At 44.8% G+C, this 17,470-nt stretch overlaps 23 non-coding genes and 1 pseudogene across 23 annotated transcripts; all 24 read right to left on the reverse strand.

The window, feature by feature from the left end:
• Positions 1-272: 272 nt before the first annotated feature.
• On the reverse strand, positions 273-413 carry LOC121697975. Its single transcript, XR_006026648.1, has one exon. It is a non-coding gene; the product is annotated as a U4 spliceosomal RNA (small nuclear RNA).
• Positions 414-1,687: 1,274 nt separating this feature from the next.
• Positions 1,688-1,802, reverse strand: LOC121697947. The gene has a single exon (XR_006026626.1). It is a non-coding gene; the product is annotated as a U5 spliceosomal RNA (small nuclear RNA).
• Positions 1,803-2,814: 1,012 nt separating this feature from the next.
• Positions 2,815-2,929, reverse strand: LOC121697948. Its single transcript, XR_006026627.1, has one exon. It is a non-coding gene; the product is annotated as a U5 spliceosomal RNA (small nuclear RNA).
• Positions 2,930-3,482: 553 nt separating this feature from the next.
• Positions 3,483-3,601, reverse strand: LOC121697885. Its single transcript, XR_006026571.1, has one exon. It is a non-coding gene; the product is annotated as a 5S ribosomal RNA (ribosomal RNA).
• Positions 3,602-3,970: 369 nt separating this feature from the next.
• On the reverse strand, positions 3,971-4,085 carry LOC121697949. Its single transcript, XR_006026628.1, has one exon. It is a non-coding gene; the product is annotated as a U5 spliceosomal RNA (small nuclear RNA).
• A 553-nt stretch (positions 4,086-4,638) lies between these two features.
• On the reverse strand, positions 4,639-4,757 carry LOC121697961. Its single transcript, XR_006026639.1, has one exon. It is a non-coding gene; the product is annotated as a 5S ribosomal RNA (ribosomal RNA).
• Positions 4,758-5,126: 369 nt separating this feature from the next.
• On the reverse strand, positions 5,127-5,241 carry LOC121697955. Its single transcript, XR_006026634.1, has one exon. It is a non-coding gene; the product is annotated as a U5 spliceosomal RNA (small nuclear RNA).
• Positions 5,242-5,794: 553 nt separating this feature from the next.
• On the reverse strand, positions 5,795-5,913 carry LOC121697969. Its single transcript, XR_006026645.1, has one exon. It is a non-coding gene; the product is annotated as a 5S ribosomal RNA (ribosomal RNA).
• Positions 5,914-6,282: 369 nt separating this feature from the next.
• LOC121697950 lies at positions 6,283-6,397 on the reverse strand. Its single transcript, XR_006026629.1, has one exon. It is a non-coding gene; the product is annotated as a U5 spliceosomal RNA (small nuclear RNA).
• A 553-nt stretch (positions 6,398-6,950) lies between these two features.
• On the reverse strand, positions 6,951-7,069 carry LOC121697981. The gene has a single exon (XR_006026654.1). It is a non-coding gene; the product is annotated as a 5S ribosomal RNA (ribosomal RNA).
• A 365-nt stretch (positions 7,070-7,434) lies between these two features.
• Positions 7,435-7,549, reverse strand: LOC121697951. Its single transcript, XR_006026630.1, has one exon. It is a non-coding gene; the product is annotated as a U5 spliceosomal RNA (small nuclear RNA).
• Positions 7,550-8,102: 553 nt separating this feature from the next.
• On the reverse strand, positions 8,103-8,221 carry LOC121697993. The gene has a single exon (XR_006026665.1). It is a non-coding gene; the product is annotated as a 5S ribosomal RNA (ribosomal RNA).
• A 365-nt stretch (positions 8,222-8,586) lies between these two features.
• LOC121697954 lies at positions 8,587-8,701 on the reverse strand. Its single transcript, XR_006026633.1, has one exon. It is a non-coding gene; the product is annotated as a U5 spliceosomal RNA (small nuclear RNA).
• Positions 8,702-9,254: 553 nt separating this feature from the next.
• Positions 9,255-9,373, reverse strand: LOC121697891. Its single transcript, XR_006026577.1, has one exon. It is a non-coding gene; the product is annotated as a 5S ribosomal RNA (ribosomal RNA).
• A 365-nt stretch (positions 9,374-9,738) lies between these two features.
• Positions 9,739-9,853, reverse strand: LOC121697952. Its single transcript, XR_006026631.1, has one exon. It is a non-coding gene; the product is annotated as a U5 spliceosomal RNA (small nuclear RNA).
• Positions 9,854-10,406: 553 nt separating this feature from the next.
• On the reverse strand, positions 10,407-10,525 carry LOC121697903. Its single transcript, XR_006026588.1, has one exon. It is a non-coding gene; the product is annotated as a 5S ribosomal RNA (ribosomal RNA).
• A 365-nt stretch (positions 10,526-10,890) lies between these two features.
• On the reverse strand, positions 10,891-11,005 carry LOC121697942. The gene has a single exon (XR_006026623.1). It is a non-coding gene; the product is annotated as a U5 spliceosomal RNA (small nuclear RNA).
• Positions 11,006-11,558: 553 nt separating this feature from the next.
• Positions 11,559-11,677, reverse strand: LOC121697914. Its single transcript, XR_006026599.1, has one exon. It is a non-coding gene; the product is annotated as a 5S ribosomal RNA (ribosomal RNA).
• Positions 11,678-12,042: 365 nt separating this feature from the next.
• LOC121697943 lies at positions 12,043-12,157 on the reverse strand. Its single transcript, XR_006026624.1, has one exon. It is a non-coding gene; the product is annotated as a U5 spliceosomal RNA (small nuclear RNA).
• Positions 12,158-12,710: 553 nt separating this feature from the next.
• LOC121697937 lies at positions 12,711-12,819 on the reverse strand (annotated as a pseudogene).
• Positions 12,820-13,184: 365 nt separating this feature from the next.
• On the reverse strand, positions 13,185-13,299 carry LOC121697953. The gene has a single exon (XR_006026632.1). It is a non-coding gene; the product is annotated as a U5 spliceosomal RNA (small nuclear RNA).
• A 553-nt stretch (positions 13,300-13,852) lies between these two features.
• LOC121697925 lies at positions 13,853-13,971 on the reverse strand. Its single transcript, XR_006026610.1, has one exon. It is a non-coding gene; the product is annotated as a 5S ribosomal RNA (ribosomal RNA).
• A 365-nt stretch (positions 13,972-14,336) lies between these two features.
• Positions 14,337-14,451, reverse strand: LOC121697956. The gene has a single exon (XR_006026635.1). It is a non-coding gene; the product is annotated as a U5 spliceosomal RNA (small nuclear RNA).
• A 2,307-nt stretch (positions 14,452-16,758) lies between these two features.
• LOC121697946 lies at positions 16,759-16,874 on the reverse strand. Its single transcript, XR_006026625.1, has one exon. It is a non-coding gene; the product is annotated as a U5 spliceosomal RNA (small nuclear RNA).
• Positions 16,875-17,470: the final 596 nt, after the last annotated feature.

Genomic DNA, 17,470 nt, shown 5'->3' on the forward strand with positions numbered 1-17,470 from the left:
ACTAATTAAGCTTTCTGTTACACAAATAGTGCCTTGGCTTCATTCTTTTTGCATTATGGTGCTGCAGAGAATAGTGAAAACATTGCCAAACATTCTATCTGATATGCGTAATTCTACGGGTATTAGAGATCTTAAAAGAATGTTTAAAAACTACTGTTACAATTATCTCCACCTATAATTCACATACAGATGACATGAGGACAATGAATTTAGAATCGCAACAATGCTTTACCGGATACTCTGACATTATTTCTCTTATACAAGCACATCAGTCTCCGTAGAGACCGTCAAAAATTGCCATTGCCGACTATATTTCAAGTCGTCAAGGCGGGGTATTGGGTAAAGTTTTCAACTAGCAATAATCGCGCCTCGGATAAACCTCATAGGCTACGATACTGCCACTGCGCAAAGCTGACGTCTCAGAAGCTTCTTTCAAGTCTTGAACAGAGCCGCTTGCACTCACAGTGACGGGTTTAAAAAACGCCATCATTAAAATACTTGTATCATATATACACCTACTTTACATGCACATATGTGAACACAAACGCACTGGAAAAAAAATCACAGACATAAACATCTTAAATTTAGAATCAATGAATGAAATCGCAGTGCATGCTGGGACAATGAGACTGATGTGATGTCATAGAACGCAAACTCAGTTTCCTGGTTTAGGCTGGTCAAAATAATAGTGTACTTTAACATATGCTTAGAAAATAAGAAAGTGTAGCAGTCGGTTAGGATACAAAGAAAAAAAACGCTTAACAGTGTCACCTAAATGTCGAGTGACAGTGACTTGCAGAATTCGGCAACAGTCTTCACTGCGTGAAGGGTGCCTATCATGCGCGGAAATATAGCCTAGCCTACCTTTTGAAGGTGGCCTATTCTTTGTTTTTCTGATGCTTCTAAATGAAGAGACAGTAAAACAGGCATAACCTAGCCTACCGGGACGTTCGGCGCAAACACAGAACATCCTGTGACAATGGAAACGGCACGTATGTTTTCTGGTCATAGGTCAATGCTATCGGCTATAATTAAATATGATTACAAAAATCAGTTAGGTATAAAATCAAAACTTAATAACAGGCTGTCAGCTAAAGCAATGTTCAATCGGATAATTAGATCATGAGATCCGTATTCTAAATGGTGAAACAATTTCATTTGAAATAGGCCTACTAAAAACATTTTTTATTATGGTGGAGAAAGTAGACCTAATGTTTCAGTAGAAACCTTACAAAGCGTGACGCGTCACTTATACTCAAAAAACGTTGTAGATAGGCCTATCACGGAATAAAGACACACACAAAATGTGCCTATCGCCCAGGCTTGAAAAGCTGACAAAGTTGACCTGATAAACCTCCAGCAGCCGGGCATAAGAGCTCCCGGTATGATTTCAGGCTTGAGCCACTTACTCATTCAGAAAAAAAGCTGTATCGCGGAATAAAGACACACATGAGGAGGTTGCTATATTTCAGACGGGCATAGGCTACTTGAAGAGAGAGCTCCAAAAGAGAACGAGGACAAAACTGATCAGAGTTTCAGAAATCTACCTGTCCAAAGAACGTTCGACCACACGTGAACAACAGGCCGTGCGGCCGAGGTGTGAGGTCCTCCCTCTCGTTCGTCGCTATCAGCAGTACACGTCGGCGCACAAGCAAAGAGAGGGCGCTTCTTTTTCACAGATCGAGGGACCCCACCGTAAGGTGGGGCATCAAAAAATTCATATCTACTCATAGTGGTCCTTTCCACGGAAATCTTTAGTAAAAGGCGAAAGATTTATACGATATGAAGAGAACCATGAGTGTTCTGCCAGTCTGGACCATGACTTCAGCTAGCCACCGCCAGCGACACAGGTCACTATCAGAGTTACAGGTAGCCTAAACACCACGCACAGACCTTCAAAGTACTGCTTTACCTTCATGCAAATGTTGAAGTTATCAGCATACGGCCTACTCGTTTTCAGAAGTGGCCCATGAAAAGTATTTTTTCCCCCTTTTTTTTTTCTTTTCAAAAGCCAGAAAACCCACAAAGCATGCTGGGAAGCTGCCGTACATTGGCTACTAGACGAGAACCTCTTGGGGGTTTCGTTCATTATTATGCTGGGTTTAATGCGGTTCAGGGTCAGACAATGATGTTTCAGTAGAAGGCTTTAAAAGTTCCTATGGATAGAGTAGATCCTCACTATAGCCTGGTGTTCATATGAAATCACAACAATTTGGTCAAACGCAATATATTTGACAGATTAAATGTGTGACTTATTATGAAGTGAGAGCTGAAGAGAAAATGGATCAGAGTTTGCGAAAGGTGCCTGTTGACTGCTGCGGCCAGCAGGGGCGCTCTAACAGGCAGAGAGAGAAAAGCTTACAGCATCCAAGTACTAACCAGGCCCGACGCTGCTTAGCTTCCGAGATCGGACGAGATCGGGCGTGCTCAGCGTGGTATGGCCGTAAGCAAGTGCACACCGACAAAGTTGACCTGATAAACCTCCAGCAGCCGGGCATAAGAGCTCCCGGTATGATTTCAGGCTTGAGCCACTTACTCATTCAGAAAAAAAGCTGTATCGCGGAATAAAGACACACATGAGGAGGTTGCTATATTTCAGACGGGCATAGGCTACTTGAAGAGAGAGCTCCAAAAGAGAACGAGGACAAAACTGATCAGAGTTTCAGAAATCTACCTGTCCAAAGAACGTTCGACCACACGTGAACAACAGGCCGTGCGGCCGAGGTGTGAGGTCCTCCCTCTCGTTCGTCGCTATCAGCAGTACACGTCGGCGCACAAGCAAAGAGAGGGCGCTTCTTTTTCACAGATCGAGGGACCCCACCGTAAGGTGGGGCATCAAAAAATTCATATCTACTCATAGTGGTCCTTTCCACGGAAATCTTTAGTAAAAGGCGAAAGATTTATACGATATGAAGAGAACCATGAGTGTTCTGCCAGTCTGGACCATGACTTCAGCTAGCCACCGCCAGCGACACAGGTCACTATCAGAGTTACAGGTAGCCTAAACACCACGCACAGACCTTCAAAGTACTGCTTTACCTTCATGCAAATGTTGAAGTTATCAGCATACGGCCTACTCGTTTTCAGAAGTGGCCCATGAAAAGTATTTTTTCCCCCTTTTTTTTTTCTTTTCAAAAGCCAGAAAACCCACAAAGCATGCTGGGAAGCTGCCGTACATTGGCTACTAGACGAGAACCTCTTGGGGGTTTCGTTCATTATTATGCTGGGTTTAATGCGGTTCAGGGTCAGACAATGATGTTTCAGTAGAAGGCTTTAAAAGTTCCTATGGATAGAGTAGATCCTCACTATAGCCTGGTGTTCATATGAAATCACAACAATTTGGTCAAACGCAACATATTTGACAGATTAAATGTGTGACTTATTATGAAGTGAGAGCTGAAGAGAAAATGGATCAGAGTTTGCGAAAGGTGCCTGTTGACTGCTGCGGCCAGCAGGGGCGCTCTAACAGGCAGAGAGAGAAAAGCTTACAGCACCTGGTATTCCCAGGCGGTCTCCCATCCAAGTACTAACCAGGCCCGACGCTGCTTAGCTTCCGAGATCGGACGAGATCGGGCGTGCTCAGCGTGGTATGGCCGTAAGCAAGTGCACACCGACAAAGTTGACCTGATAAACCTCCAGCAGCCGGGCATAAGAGCTCCCGGTATGATTTCAGGCTTGAGCCACTTACTCATTCAGAAAAAAAGCTGTATCGCGGAATAAAGACACACATGAGGAGGTTGCTATATTTCAGACGGGCATGCATAGGCTACTTGAAGAGAGAGCTCCAAAAGAGAACGAGGACAAAACTGATCAGAGTTTCAGAAATCTACCTGTCCAAAGAACGTTCGACCACACGTGAACAACAGGCCGTGCGGCCGAGGTGTGAGGTCCTCCCTCTCGTTCGTCGCTATCAGCAGTACACGTCGGCGCACAAGCAAAGAGAGGGCGCTTCTTTTTCACAGATCGAGGGACCCCACCGTAAGGTGGGGCATCAAAAAATTCATATCTACTCATAGTGGTCCTTTCCACGGAAATCTTTAGTAAAAGGCGAAAGATTTATACGATATGAAGAGAACCATGAGTGTTCTGCCAGTCTGGACCATGACTTCAGCTAGCCACCGCCAGCGACACAGGTCACTATCAGAGTTACAGGTAGCCTAAACACCACGCACAGACCTTCAAAGTACTGCTTTACCTTCATGCAAATGTTGAAGTTATCAGCATACGGCCTACTCATTTTCAGAAGTGGCCCATGAAAAGTATTTTTTCCCCCTTTTTTTTTTCTTTTCAAAAGCCAGAAAACCCACAAAGCATGCTGGGAAGCTGCCGTACATTGGCTACTAGACGAGAACCTCTTGGGGGTTTCGTTCATTATTATGCTGGGTTTAATGCGGTTCAGGGTCAGACAATGATGTTTCAGTAGAAGGCTTTAAAAGTTCCTATGGATAGAGTAGATCCTCACTATAGCCTGGTGTTCATATGAAATCACAACAATTTGGTCAAACGCAATATATTTGACAGATTAAATGTGTGACTTATTATGAAGTGAGAGCTGAAGAGAAAATGGATCAGAGTTTGCGAAAGGTGCCTGTTGACTGCTGCGGCCAGCAGGGGCGCTCTAACAGGCAGAGAGAGAAAAGCTTACAGCACCTGGTATTCCCAGGCGGTCTCCCATCCAAGTACTAACCAGGCCCGACGCTGCTTAGCTTCCGAGATCGGACGAGATCGGGCGTGCTCAGCGTGGTATGGCCGTAAGCAAGTGCACACCGACAAAGTTGACCTGATAAACCTCCAGCAGCCGGGCATAAGAGCTCCCGGTATGATTTCAGGCTTGAGCCACTTACTCATTCAGAAAAAAAGCTGTATCGCGGAATAAAGACACACATGAGGAGGTTGCTATATTTCAGACTGGCATGCATAGGCTACTTGAAGAGAGAGCTCCAAAAGAGAACGAGGACAAAACTGATCAGAGTTTCAGAAATCTACCTGTCCAAAGAACGTTCGACCACACGTGAACAACAGGCCGTGCGGCCGAGGTGTGAGGTCCTCCCTCTCGTTCGTCGCTATCAGCAGTACACGTCGGCGCACAAGCAAAGAGAGGGCGCTTCTTTTTCACAGATCGAGGGACCCCACCGTAAGGTGGGGCATCAAAAAATTCATATCTACTCATAGTGGTCCTTTCCACAGAAATCTTTAGTAAAAGGCGAAAGATTTATACGATATGAAGAGAACCATGAGTGTTCTGCCAGTCTGGACCATGACTTCAGCTAGCCACCGCCAGCGACACAGGTCACTATCAGAGTTACAGGTAGCCTAAACACCACGCACAGACCTTCAAAGTACTGCTTTACCTTCATGCAAATGTTGAAGTTATCAGCATACGGCCTACTCGTTTTCAGAAGTGGCCCATGAAAAGTATTTTTTCCCCCTTTTTTTTTTCTTTTCAAAAGCCAGAAAACCCACAAAGCATGCTGGGAAGCTGCCGTACATTGGCTACTAGACGAGAACCTCTTGGGGGTTTCGTTCATTATTATGCTGGGTTTAATGCGGTTCAGGGTCAGACAATGATGTTTCAGTAGAAGGCTTTAAAAGTTCCTATGGATAGAGTAGATCCTCACTATAGCCTGGTGTTCATATGAAATCACAACAATTTGGTCAAACGCAACATATTTGACAGATTAAATGTGTGACTTATTATGAAGTGAGAGCTGAAGAGAAAATGGATCAGAGTTTGCGAAAGGTGCCTGTTGACTGCTGCGGCCAGCAGGGGCGCTCTAACAGGCAGAGAGAGAAAAGCTTACAGCACCTGGTATTCCCAGGCGGTCTCCCATCCAAGTACTAACCAGGCCCGACGCTGCTTAGCTTCCGAGATCGGACGAGATCGGGCGTGCTCAGCGTGGTATGGCCGTAAGCAAGTGCACACCGACAAAGTTGACCTGATAAACCTCCAGCAGCCGGGCATAAGAGCTCCCGGTATGATTTCAGGCTTGAGCCACTTACTCATTCAGAAAAAAAGCTGTATCGCGGAATAAAGACACACATGAGGAGGTTGCTATATTTCAGACGGGCATGCATAGGCTACTTGAAGAGAGAGCTCCAAAAGAGAACGAGGACAAAACTGATCAGAGTTTCAGAAATCTACCTGTCCAAAGAACGTTCGACCACACGTGAACAACAGGCCGTGCGGCCGAGGTGTGAGGTCCTCCCTCTCGTTCGTCGCTATCAGCAGTACACGTCGGCGCACAAGCAAAGAGAGGGCGCTTCTTTTTCACAGATCGAGGGACCCCACCGTAAGGTGGGGCATCAAAAAATTCATATCTACTCATAGTGGTCCTTTCCACGGAAATCTTTAGTAAAAGGCGAAAGATTTATACGATATGAAGAGAACCATGAGTGTTCTGCCAGTCTGGACCATGACTTCAGCTAGCCACCGCCAGCGACACAGGTCACTATCAGAGTTACAGGTAGCCTAAACACCACGCACAGACCTTCAAAGTACTGCTTTACCTTCATGCAAATGTTGAAGTTATCAGCATACGGCCTACTCATTTTCAGAAGTGGCCCATGAAAAGTATTTTTTCCCCCTTTTTTTTTTCTTTTCAAAAGCCAGAAAACCCACAAAGCATGCTGGGAAGCTGCCGTACATTGGCTACTAGACGAGAACCTCTTGGGGGTTTCGTTCATTATTATGCTGGGTTTAATGCGGTTCAGGGTCAGACAATGATGTTTCAGTAGAAGGCTTTAAAAGTTCCTATGGATAGAGTAGATCCTCACTATAGCCTGGTGTTCATATGAAATCACAACAATTTGGTCAAACGCAATATATTTGACAGATTAAATGTGTGACTTATTATGAAGTGAGAGCTGAAGAGAAAATGGATCAGAGTTTGCGAAAGGTGCCTGTTGACTGCTGCGGCCAGCAGGGGCGCTCTAACAGGCAGAGAGAGAAAAGCTTACAGCACCTGGTATTCCCAGGCGGTCTCCCATCCAAGTACTAACCAGGCCCGACGCTGCTTAGCTTCCGAGATCGGACGAGATCGGGCGTGCTCAGCGTGGTATGGCCGTAAGCAAGTGCACACCGACAAAGTTGACCTGATAAACCTCCAGCAGCCGGGCATAAGAGCTCCCGGTATGATTTCAGGCTTGAGCCACTTACTCATTCAGAAAAAAAGCTGTATCGCGGAATAAAGACACACATGAGGAGGTTGCTATATTTCAGACGGGCATAGGCTACTTGAAGAGAGAGCTCCAAAAGAGAACGAGGACAAAACTGATCAGAGTTTCAGAAATCTACCTGTCCAAAGAACGTTCGACCACACGTGAACAACAGGCCGTGCGGCCGAGGTGTGAGGTCCTCCCTCTCGTTCGTCGCTATCAGCAGTACACGTCGGCGCACAAGCAAAGAGAGGGCGCTTCTTTTTCACAGATCGAGGGACCCCACCGTAAGGTGGGGCATCAAAAAATTCATATCTACTCATAGTGGTCCTTTCCACGGAAATCTTTAGTAAAAGGCGAAAGATTTATACGATATGAAGAGAACCATGAGTGTTCTGCCAGTCTGGACCATGACTTCAGCTAGCCACCGCCAGCGACACAGGTCACTATCAGAGTTACAGGTAGCCTAAACACCACGCACAGACCTTCAAAGTACTGCTTTACCTTCATGCAAATGTTGAAGTTATCAGCATACGGCCTACTCGTTTTCAGAAGTGGCCCATGAAAAGTATTTTTTCCCCCTTTTTTTTTTCTTTTCAAAAGCCAGAAAACCCACAAAGCATGCTGGGAAGCTGCCGTACATTGGCTACTAGACGAGAACCTCTTGGGGGTTTCGTTCATTATTATGCTGGGTTTAATGCGGTTCAGGGTCAGACAATGATGTTTCAGTAGAAGGCTTTAAAAGTTCCTATGGATAGAGTAGATCCTCACTATAGCCTGGTGTTCATATGAAATCACAACAATTTGGTCAAACGCAATATATTTGACAGATTAAATGTGTGACTTATTATGAAGTGAGAGCTGAAGAGAAAATGGATCAGAGTTTGCGAAAGGTGCCTGTTGACTGCTGCGGCCAGCAGGGGCGCTCTAACAGGCAGAGAGAGAAAAGCTTACAGCACCTGGTATTCCCAGGCGGTCTCCCATCCAAGTACTAACCAGGCCCGACGCTGCTTAGCTTCCGAGATCGGACGAGATCGGGCGTGCTCAGCGTGGTATGGCCGTAAGCAAGTGCACACCGACAAAGTTGACCTGATAAACCTCCAGCAGCCGGGCATAAGAGCTCCCGGTATGATTTCAGGCTTGAGCCACTTACTCATTCAGAAAAAAAGCTGTATCGCGGAATAAAGACACACATGAGGAGGTTGCTATATTTCAGACGGGCATAGGCTACTTGAAGAGAGAGCTCCAAAAGAGAACGAGGACAAAACTGATCAGAGTTTCAGAAATCTACCTGTCCAAAGAACGTTCGACCACACGTGAACAACAGGCCGTGCGGCCGAGGTGTGAGGTGCTCCCTCTCGTTCGTCGCTATCAGCAGTACACGTCGGCGCACAAGCAAAGAGAGGGCGCTTCTTTTTCACAGATCGAGGGACCCCACCGTAAGGTGGGGCATCAAAAAATTCATATCTACTCATAGTGGTCCTTTCCACGGAAATCTTTAGTAAAAGGCAAAAGATTTATACGATATGAAGAGAACCATGAGTGTTCTGCCAGTCTGGACCATGACTTCAGCTAGCCACCGCCAGCGACACAGGTCACTATCAGAGTTACAGGTAGCCTAAACACCACGCACAGACCTTCAAAGTACTGCTTTACCTTCATGCAAATGTTGAAGTTATCAGCATACGGCCTACTCGTTTTCAGAAGTGGCCCATGAAAAGTATTTTTTCCCCCTTTTTTTTTTCTTTTCAAAAGCCAGAAAACCCACAAAGCATGCTGGGAAGCTGCCGTACATTGGCTACTAGACGAGAACCTCTTGGGGGTTTCGTTCATTATTATGCTGGGTTTAATGCGGTTCAGGGTCAGACAATGATGTTTCAGTAGAAGGCTTTAAAAGTTCCTATGGATAGAGTAGATCCTCACTATAGCCTGGTGTTCATATGAAATCACAACAATTTGGTCAAACGCAATATATTTGACAGATTAAATGTGTGACTTATTATGAAGTGAGAGCTGAAGAGAAAATGGATCAGAGTTTGCGAAAGGTGCCTGTTGACTGCTGCGGCCAGCAGGGGCGCTCTAACAGGCAGAGAGAGAAAAGCTTACAGCACCTGGTATTCCCAGGCGGTCTCCCATCCAAGTACTAACCAGGCCCGACGCTGCTTAGCTTCCGAGATCGGACGAGATCGGGCGTGCTCAGCGTGGTATGGCCGTAAGCAAGTGCACACCGACAAAGTTGACCTGATAAACCTCCAGCAGCCGGGCATAAGAGCTCCCGGTATGATTTCAGGCTTGAGCCACTTACTCATTCAGAAAAAAAGCTGTATCGCGGAATAAAGACACACATGAGGAGGTTGCTATATTTCAGACGGGCATAGGCTACTTGAAGAGAGAGCTCCAAAAGAGAACGAGGACAAAACTGATCAGAGTTTCAGAAATCTACCTGTCCAAAGAACGTTCGACCACACGTGAACAACAGGCCGTGCGGCCGAGGTGTGAGGTCCTCCCTCTCGTTCGTCGCTATCAGCAGTACACGTCGGCGCACAAGCAAAGAGAGGGCGCTTCTTTTTCACAGATCGAGGAACCCCACCGTAAGGTGGGGCATCAAAAAATTCATATCTACTCATAGTGGTCCTTTCCACGGAAATCTTTAGTAAAAGGCGAAAGATTTATACGATATGAAGAGAACCATGAGTGTTCTGCCAGTCTGGACCATGACTTCAGCTAGCCACCGCCAGCGACACAGGTCACTATCAGAGTTACAGGTAGCCTAAACACCACGCACAGACCTTCAAAGTACTGCTTTACCTTCATGCAAATGTTGAAGTTATCAGCATACGGCCTACTCATTTTCAGAAGTGGCCCATGAAAAGTATTTTTTCCCCCTTTTTTTTTTCTTTTCAAAAGCCAGAAAACCCACAAAGCATGCTGGGAAGCTGCCGTACATTGGCTACTAGACGAGAACCTCTTGGGGGTTTCGTTCATTATTATGCTGGGTTTAATGCGGTTCAGGGTCAGACAATGATGTTTCAGTAGAAGGCTTTAAAAGTTCCTATGGATAGAGTAGATCCTCACTATAGCCTGGTGTTCATATGAAATCACAACAATTTGGTCAAACGCAATATATTTGACAGATTAAATGTGTGACTTATTATGAAGTGAGAGCTGAAGAGAAAATGGATCAGAGTTTGCGAAAGGTGCCTGTTGACTGCTGCGGCCAGCAGGGGCGCTCTAACAGGCAGAGAGAGAAAAGCTTACAGCACCTGGTATTCCCAGGCGGTCTCCCATCCAAGTACTAACCAGGCCCGACGCTGCTTAGCTTCCGAGATCGGACGAGATCGGGCGTGCTCAGCGTGGTATGGCCGTAAGCAAGTGCACACCGACAAAGTTGACCTGATAAACCTCCAGCAGCCGGGCATAAGAGCTCCCGGTATGATTTCAGGCTTGAGCCACTTACTCATTCAGAAAAAAAGCTGTATCGCGGAATAAAGACACACATGAGGAGGTTGCTATATTTCAGACGGGCATAGGCTACTTGAAGAGAGAGCTCCAAAAGAGAACGAGGACAAAACTGATCAGAGTTTCAGAAATCTACCTGTCCAAAGAACGTTCGACCACACGTGAACAACAGGCCGTGCGGCCGAGGTGTGAGGTCCTCCCTCTCGTTCGTCGCTATCAGCAGTACACGTCGGCGCACAAGCAAAGAGAGGGCGCTTCTTTTTCACAGATCGAGGGACCCCACCATAAGGTGGGGCATCAAAAAATTCATATCTACTCATAGTGGTCCTTTCCACGGAAATCTTTAGTAAAAGGCGAAAGATTTATACGATATGAAGAGAACCATGAGTGTTCTGCCAGTCTGGACCATGACTTCAGCTAGCCACCGCCAGCGACACAGGTCACTATCAGAGTTACAGGTAGCCTAAACACCACGCACAGACCTTCAAAGTACTGCTTTACCTTCATGCAAATGTTGAAGTTATCAGCATACGGCCTACTCATTTTCAGAAGTGGCCCATGAAAAGTATTTTTTCCCCCTTTTTTTTTTCTTTTCAAAAGCCAGAAAACCCACAAAGCATGCTGGGAAGCTGCCGTACATTGGCTACTAGACGAGAACCTCTTGGGGGTTTCGTTCATTATAATGCTGGGTTTAATGCGGTTCAGGGTCAGACAATGATGTTTCAGTAGAAGGCTTTAAAAGTTCCTATGGATAGAGTAGATCCTCACTATAGCCTGGTGTTCATATGAAATCACAACAATTTGGTCAAACGCAATATATTTGACAGATTAAATGTGTGACTTATTATGAAGTGAGAGCTGAAGAGAAAATGGATCAGAGTTTGCGAAAGGTGCCTGTTGACTGCTGCGGCCAGCAGGGGCGCTCTAACAGGCAGAGAGAGAAAAGCTTACAGCACCTGGTATTCCCAGGCGGTCTCCCATCCAAGTACTAACCAGGCCCGACGCTGCTTAGCTTCCGAGATCGGACGAGATCGGGCGTGCTCAGCGTGGTATGGCCGTAAGCAAGTGCACACCGACAAAGTTGACCTGATAAACCTCCAGCAGCCGGGCATAAGAGCTCCCGGTATGATTTCAGGCTTGAGCCACTTACTCATTCAGAAAAAAAGCTGTATCGCGGAATAAAGACACACATGAGGAGGTTGCTATATTTCAGACGGGCATAGGCTACTTGAAGAGAGAGCTCCAAAAGAGAACGAGGACAAAACTGATCAGAGTTTCAGAAATCTACCTGTCCAAAGAACGTTCGACCACACGTGAACAACAGGCCGTGCGGCCGAGGTGTGAGGTCCTCCCTCTCGTTCGTCGCTATCAGCAGTACACGTCGGCGCACAAGCAAAGAGAGGGCGCTTCTTTTTCACAGATCGAGGGACCCCACCATAAGGTGGGGCATCAAAAAATTCATATCTACTCATAGTGGTCCTTTCCACGGAAATCTTTAGTAAAAGGCGAAAGATTTATACGATATGAAGAGAACCATGAGTGTTCTGCCAGTCTGGACCATGACTTCAGCTAGCCACCGCCAGCGACACAGGTCACTATCAGAGTTACAGGTAGCCTAAACACCACGCACAGACCTTCAAAGTACTGCTTTACCTTCATGCAAATGTTGAAGTTATCAGCATACGGCCTACTCATTTTCAGAAGTGGCCCATGAAAAGTATTTTTTCCCCCTTTTTTTTTTCTTTTCAAAAGCCAGAAAACCCACAAAGCATGCTGGGAAGCTGCCGTACATTGGCTACTAGACGAGAACCTCTTGGGGGTTTCGTTCATTATAATGCTGGGTTTAATGCGGTTCAGGGTCAGACAATGATGTTTCAGTAGAAGGCTTTAAAAGTTCCTATGGATAGAGTAGATCCTCACTATAGCCTGGTGTTCATATGAAATCACAACAATTTGGTCAAACGCAATATATTTGACAGATTAAATGTGTGACTTATTATGAAGTGAGAGCTGAAGAGAAAATGGATCAGAGTTTGCGAAAGGTGCCTGTTGACTGCTGCGGCCAGCAGGGGCGCTCTAACAGGCAGAGAGAGAAAAGCTTACAGCACCTGGTATTCCCAGGCGGTCTCCCATCCAAGTACTAACCAGGCCCGACGCTGCTTAGCTTCCGAGATCGGACGAGATCAGCGTGGTATGGCCGTAAGCAAGTGCACACCGACAAAGTTGACCTGATAAACCTCCAGCAGCCGGGCATAAGAGCTCCCGGTATGATTTCAGGCTTGAGCCACTTACTCATTCAGAAAAAAAGCTGTATCGCGGAATAAAGACACACATGAGGAGGTTGCTATATTTCAGACGGGCATAGGCTACTTGAAGAGAGAGCTCCAAAAGAGAACGAGGACAAAACTGATCAGAGTTTCAGAAATCTACCTGTCCAAAGAACGTTCGACCACACGTGAACAACAGGCCGTGCGGCCGAGGTGTGAGGTCCTCCCTCTCGTTCGTCGCTATCAGCAGTACACGTCGGCGCACAAGCAAAGAGAGGGCGCTTCTTTTTCACAGATCGAGGGACCCCACCGTAAGGTGGGGCATCAAAAAATTCATATCTACTCATAGTGGTCCTTTCCACGGAAATCTTTAGTAAAAGGCGAAAGATTTATACGATATGAAGAGAACCATGAGTGTTCTGCCAGTCTGGACCATGACTTCAGCTAGCCACCGCCAGCGACACAGGTCACTATCAGAGTTACAGGTAGCCTAAACACCACGCACAGACCTTCAAAGTACTGCTTTACCTTCATGCAAATGTTGAAGTTATCAGCATACGGCCTACTCATTTTCAGAAGTGGCCCATGAAAAGTATTTTTTCCCCCTTTTTTTTTTCTTTTCAAAAGCCAGAAAACCCACAAAGCATGCTGGGAAGCTGCCGTACATTGGCTACTAGACGAGAACCTCTTGGGGGTTTCGTTCATTATTATGCTGGGTTTAATGCGGTTCAGGGTCAGACAATGATGTTTCAGTAGAAGGCTTTAAAAGTTCCTATGGATAGAGTAGATCCTCACTATAGCCTGGTGTTCATATGAAATCACAACAATTTGGTCAAACGCAATATATTTGACAGATTAAATGTGTGACTTATTATGAAGTGAGAGCTGAAGAGAAAATGGATCAGAGTTTGCGAAAGGTGCCTGTTGACTGCTGCGGCCAGCAGGGGCGCTCTAACAGGCAGAGAGAGAAAAGCTTACAGCACCTGGTATTCCCAGGCGGTCTCCCATCCAAGTACTAACCAGGCCCGACGCTGCTTAGCTTCCGAGATCGGACGAGATCGGGCGTGCTCAGCGTGGTATGGCCGTAAGCAAGTGCACACCGACAAAGTTGACCTGATAAACCTCCAGCAGCCGGGCATAAGAGCTCCCGGTATGATTTCAGGCTTGAGCCACTTACTCATTCAGAAAAAAAGCTGTATCGCGGAATAAAGACACACATGAGGAGGTTGCTATATTTCAGACGGGCATAGGCTACTTGAAGAGAGAGCTCCAAAAGAGAACGAGGACAAAACTGATCAGAGTTTCAGAAATCTACCTGTCCAAAGAACGTTCGACCACACGTGAACAACAGGCCGTGCGGCCGAGGTGTGAGGTCCTCCCTCTCGTTCGTCGCTATCAGCAGTACACGTCGGCGCACAAGCAAAGAGAGGGCGCTTCTTTTTCACAGATCGAGGGACCCCACCGTAAGGTGGGGCATCAAAAAATTCATATCTACTCATAGTGGTCCTTTCCACAGAAATCTTTAGTAAAAGGCGAAAGATTTATACGATATGAAGAGAACCATGAGTGTTCTGCCAGTCTGGACCATGACTTCAGCTAGCCACCGCCAGCGACACAGGTCACTATCAGAGTTACAGGTAGCCTAAACACCACGCACAGACCTTCAAAGTACTGCTTTACCTTCATGCAAATGTTGAAGTTATCAGCATACGGCCTACTCATTTTCAGAAGTGGCCCATGAAAAGTATTTTTTCCCCCTTTTTTTTTTCTTTTCAAAAGCCAGAAAACCCACAAAGCATGCTGGGAAGCTGCCGTACATTGGCTACTAGACGAGAACCTCTTGGGGGTTTCGTTCATTATTATGCCCAGAGCCACCCCACAAAGCATGCTGGGAAAGAATGTTAGACAGGATCTTAACATTTTACTAGGCTATTTAAATTACATTTTTTTTCTGAATGCTTAAACACAACTGTGATTCTTATAGTACACTTTCTAAAACTATTAATACTTATAGCAAAACCACTCACTGAGTTCGCAAAACTAAAAAACACTGCTTTGCACTCAGTTTGCAATTTTGTAACATACACTTTGCACAACTGTAGGCACAATTCACTGCACAGCACTCTTTTTGCAGAACTGTAAACAATTCACTGCTTTACACTCAATTTCCAAATGATCAACACACTCCTGGCAAATCATACACATGTATGGCTATTATTTACACTATTTTGCCAACTTTCTGGCACACTTTCTCATGTGAAAACTGTTTTAGATAATTAGTTCACTTTGCACTATAAATAAGGCACAGGTAATGTACAATGGGTACATTGGAGTGAGCAGCAAGAGTGAGAAGAGAAAGAAATAGCCCTTTTACAGACAAAAAAAACAGTCTACATGTGGGGATATTGTCATGTCAGGCCTCGATACGTCATTCCAGAATGTATTTTTCCTGGTGCCTTGGACTAGGACATTGCATGTGATGTAGACAGAATTTTGAGAGAGACGACCCGATGTAGACTGATTCGTTTTGTCTCAGTGAAATTGCTATTTTGTGTTTTGACTTGGAAAAACACACTTGTGTTTGTTTCGATGTAAATACTTGAAGTTTGGATCCCTGTATGTTTACAGAACTATGACAAAAGTATGACCTCAAACTGACATAGCCTTGTGCACAGAGAAAGCAAAAGCCAGATGTGTTTTTTATTCAGACCATCAGTGTGTAGTTGGCACATTATGTGCTTACTATTGTGATGGCTTGTGTTTACGGTTTGATACGAAAACATCATTTTTACGAAGGTGTGAAGAGTTAAGCAAGGTGTGTTCGCTTTTGCAAGAGAACTACAATGTTTTGCTGATTGGGTGAAAGGTTTTCCTATTTGTGTGTAGAGTTTTGCAAAAAACGCCATAGTTACAAAAAATGTGCTTAAGCAATCAGAAAAAACTGTAATGAAATCAACGAAATATCATAGTGGCCAAGTAGATTAGTGACAAAAATTACATACATTTAAGCAATTTAGTGAAATGTTGGGAGACACATTTATGTCTATAAAACAGCTTTGGAAAAATATAAAGTGCATGCTTGCTGTTCTTAACATAGCTAACATGATTTAGTCCACATACAAAGTAAAGCGTTTAAAAACTGTTTTTTTGTTTTTTTAATCATACAAATTGTTCACATGTTGATTCATGGTCATTCTTTTTATGATTTCATTCTAAAATCATTTTGTTCATCAGAAACAGTTGCAGAGAGCAAATGCATCCACACACAAAGAGATTGACAGAATTTTGGGGTTCATCATGACATTTCAACTCAATGTGATTCTTGAAAAAATAACTTGAGAAGTAAATGCAAGACTAAAATAACTTGCATCGACCTGGCTGAAGGTGTCACATGTTACATTACCCTACACTACCCTATTTGTATTACGTACACTACCGGTCAAAAGTTTGGGGTCACTTAGAAATTTCCATTCCACTCCATTATACACAGAATACCCGCTGAGATCAGTTGCATTGGCAAGCCATTTTCAGATCACATTATGTGCTTACATAATTGCAAAAGGGTTCTCAACTGTTGTAGAAAGAAATTACTGATCTGGAATATCTACATTGGCACAAATGTACATTCTGTTTATTAATCTGATATTATTTTAACAGGCTAACTGAGTAAACATTGGAGAACGATTTTGCAATGATGTAAACATAATCTGAAAACTGCTGCCCTGATTAAGAAAAGCAATACAACTGCTCTTAACTAATATTCTGTGTACATTACAGTAGAACACAAGCTTCTATATGACCTCAAACTTTCAACCTGTATAGTACACGTAAGGCTGATAAGACAGCTTTGTGCACAATATCATTTCACAAGAAAAGGAACCCCATCATGCGATGGAGTATCAAAAAATTACTATAAACTCATATTGGCCCTCCCCACGGAAATCTTTAGTAAAAGGCGAAAGATTTATACGATATGAAGAGAACCATGAGTGTTCTGTCTAATTCTAACGAGACTTCATTGACTTACTATGAGAGCGATAGTTCACTATAAGAGTTACCACCGATCATGCTCAAGTTATCAGAGTGCTTTTATACTGCTATGTCTATTACATAGGTTGCATTACTAAAAAAAACGATACGTTAAAGAAGTATGCATGTACAAAAGTAAAATAGGCTATTCAATGAGGCGCAATGCACGCTGGGAGTATGACGTCACCGTTTTCAAATATCGGCAGGAAAGCAACTTTCTGATCGGTCCGATAAAGTCGGATAAAGTTACAGTGTAGCCAGAGCCCGTCTACATTCTCTGGTATAGCCTACATTTATGTAGCGCAAACCTGTCGTAAATGTGCCGTTTGTACTCACTTTTGCCACGACGCTAAACTGTACTTTCTGTGAACGGTAAAGTTGGAATGTAATTCCACGAATTTGTGAATTACATGCTTACTTAAGAATAAGTTAGAATAAACGCCACGCTTTATCAACCGGCTCTGGTATTGTAGCGTTAATGTTTATTTTTTTCAGTAGGTTTGTGCTGTTGCGTTGGCCTCGGCAAGGGGGATTTCTGTACCTGCCTGGTTCAATCGACC

Source organism: Alosa sapidissima, chromosome 22, assembly GCF_018492685.1.
Source record: "Alosa sapidissima isolate fAloSap1 chromosome 22, fAloSap1.pri, whole genome shotgun sequence".
NCBI classification, from domain to species: Eukaryota; Metazoa; Chordata; class Actinopteri; order Clupeiformes; family Clupeidae; genus Alosa; species Alosa sapidissima.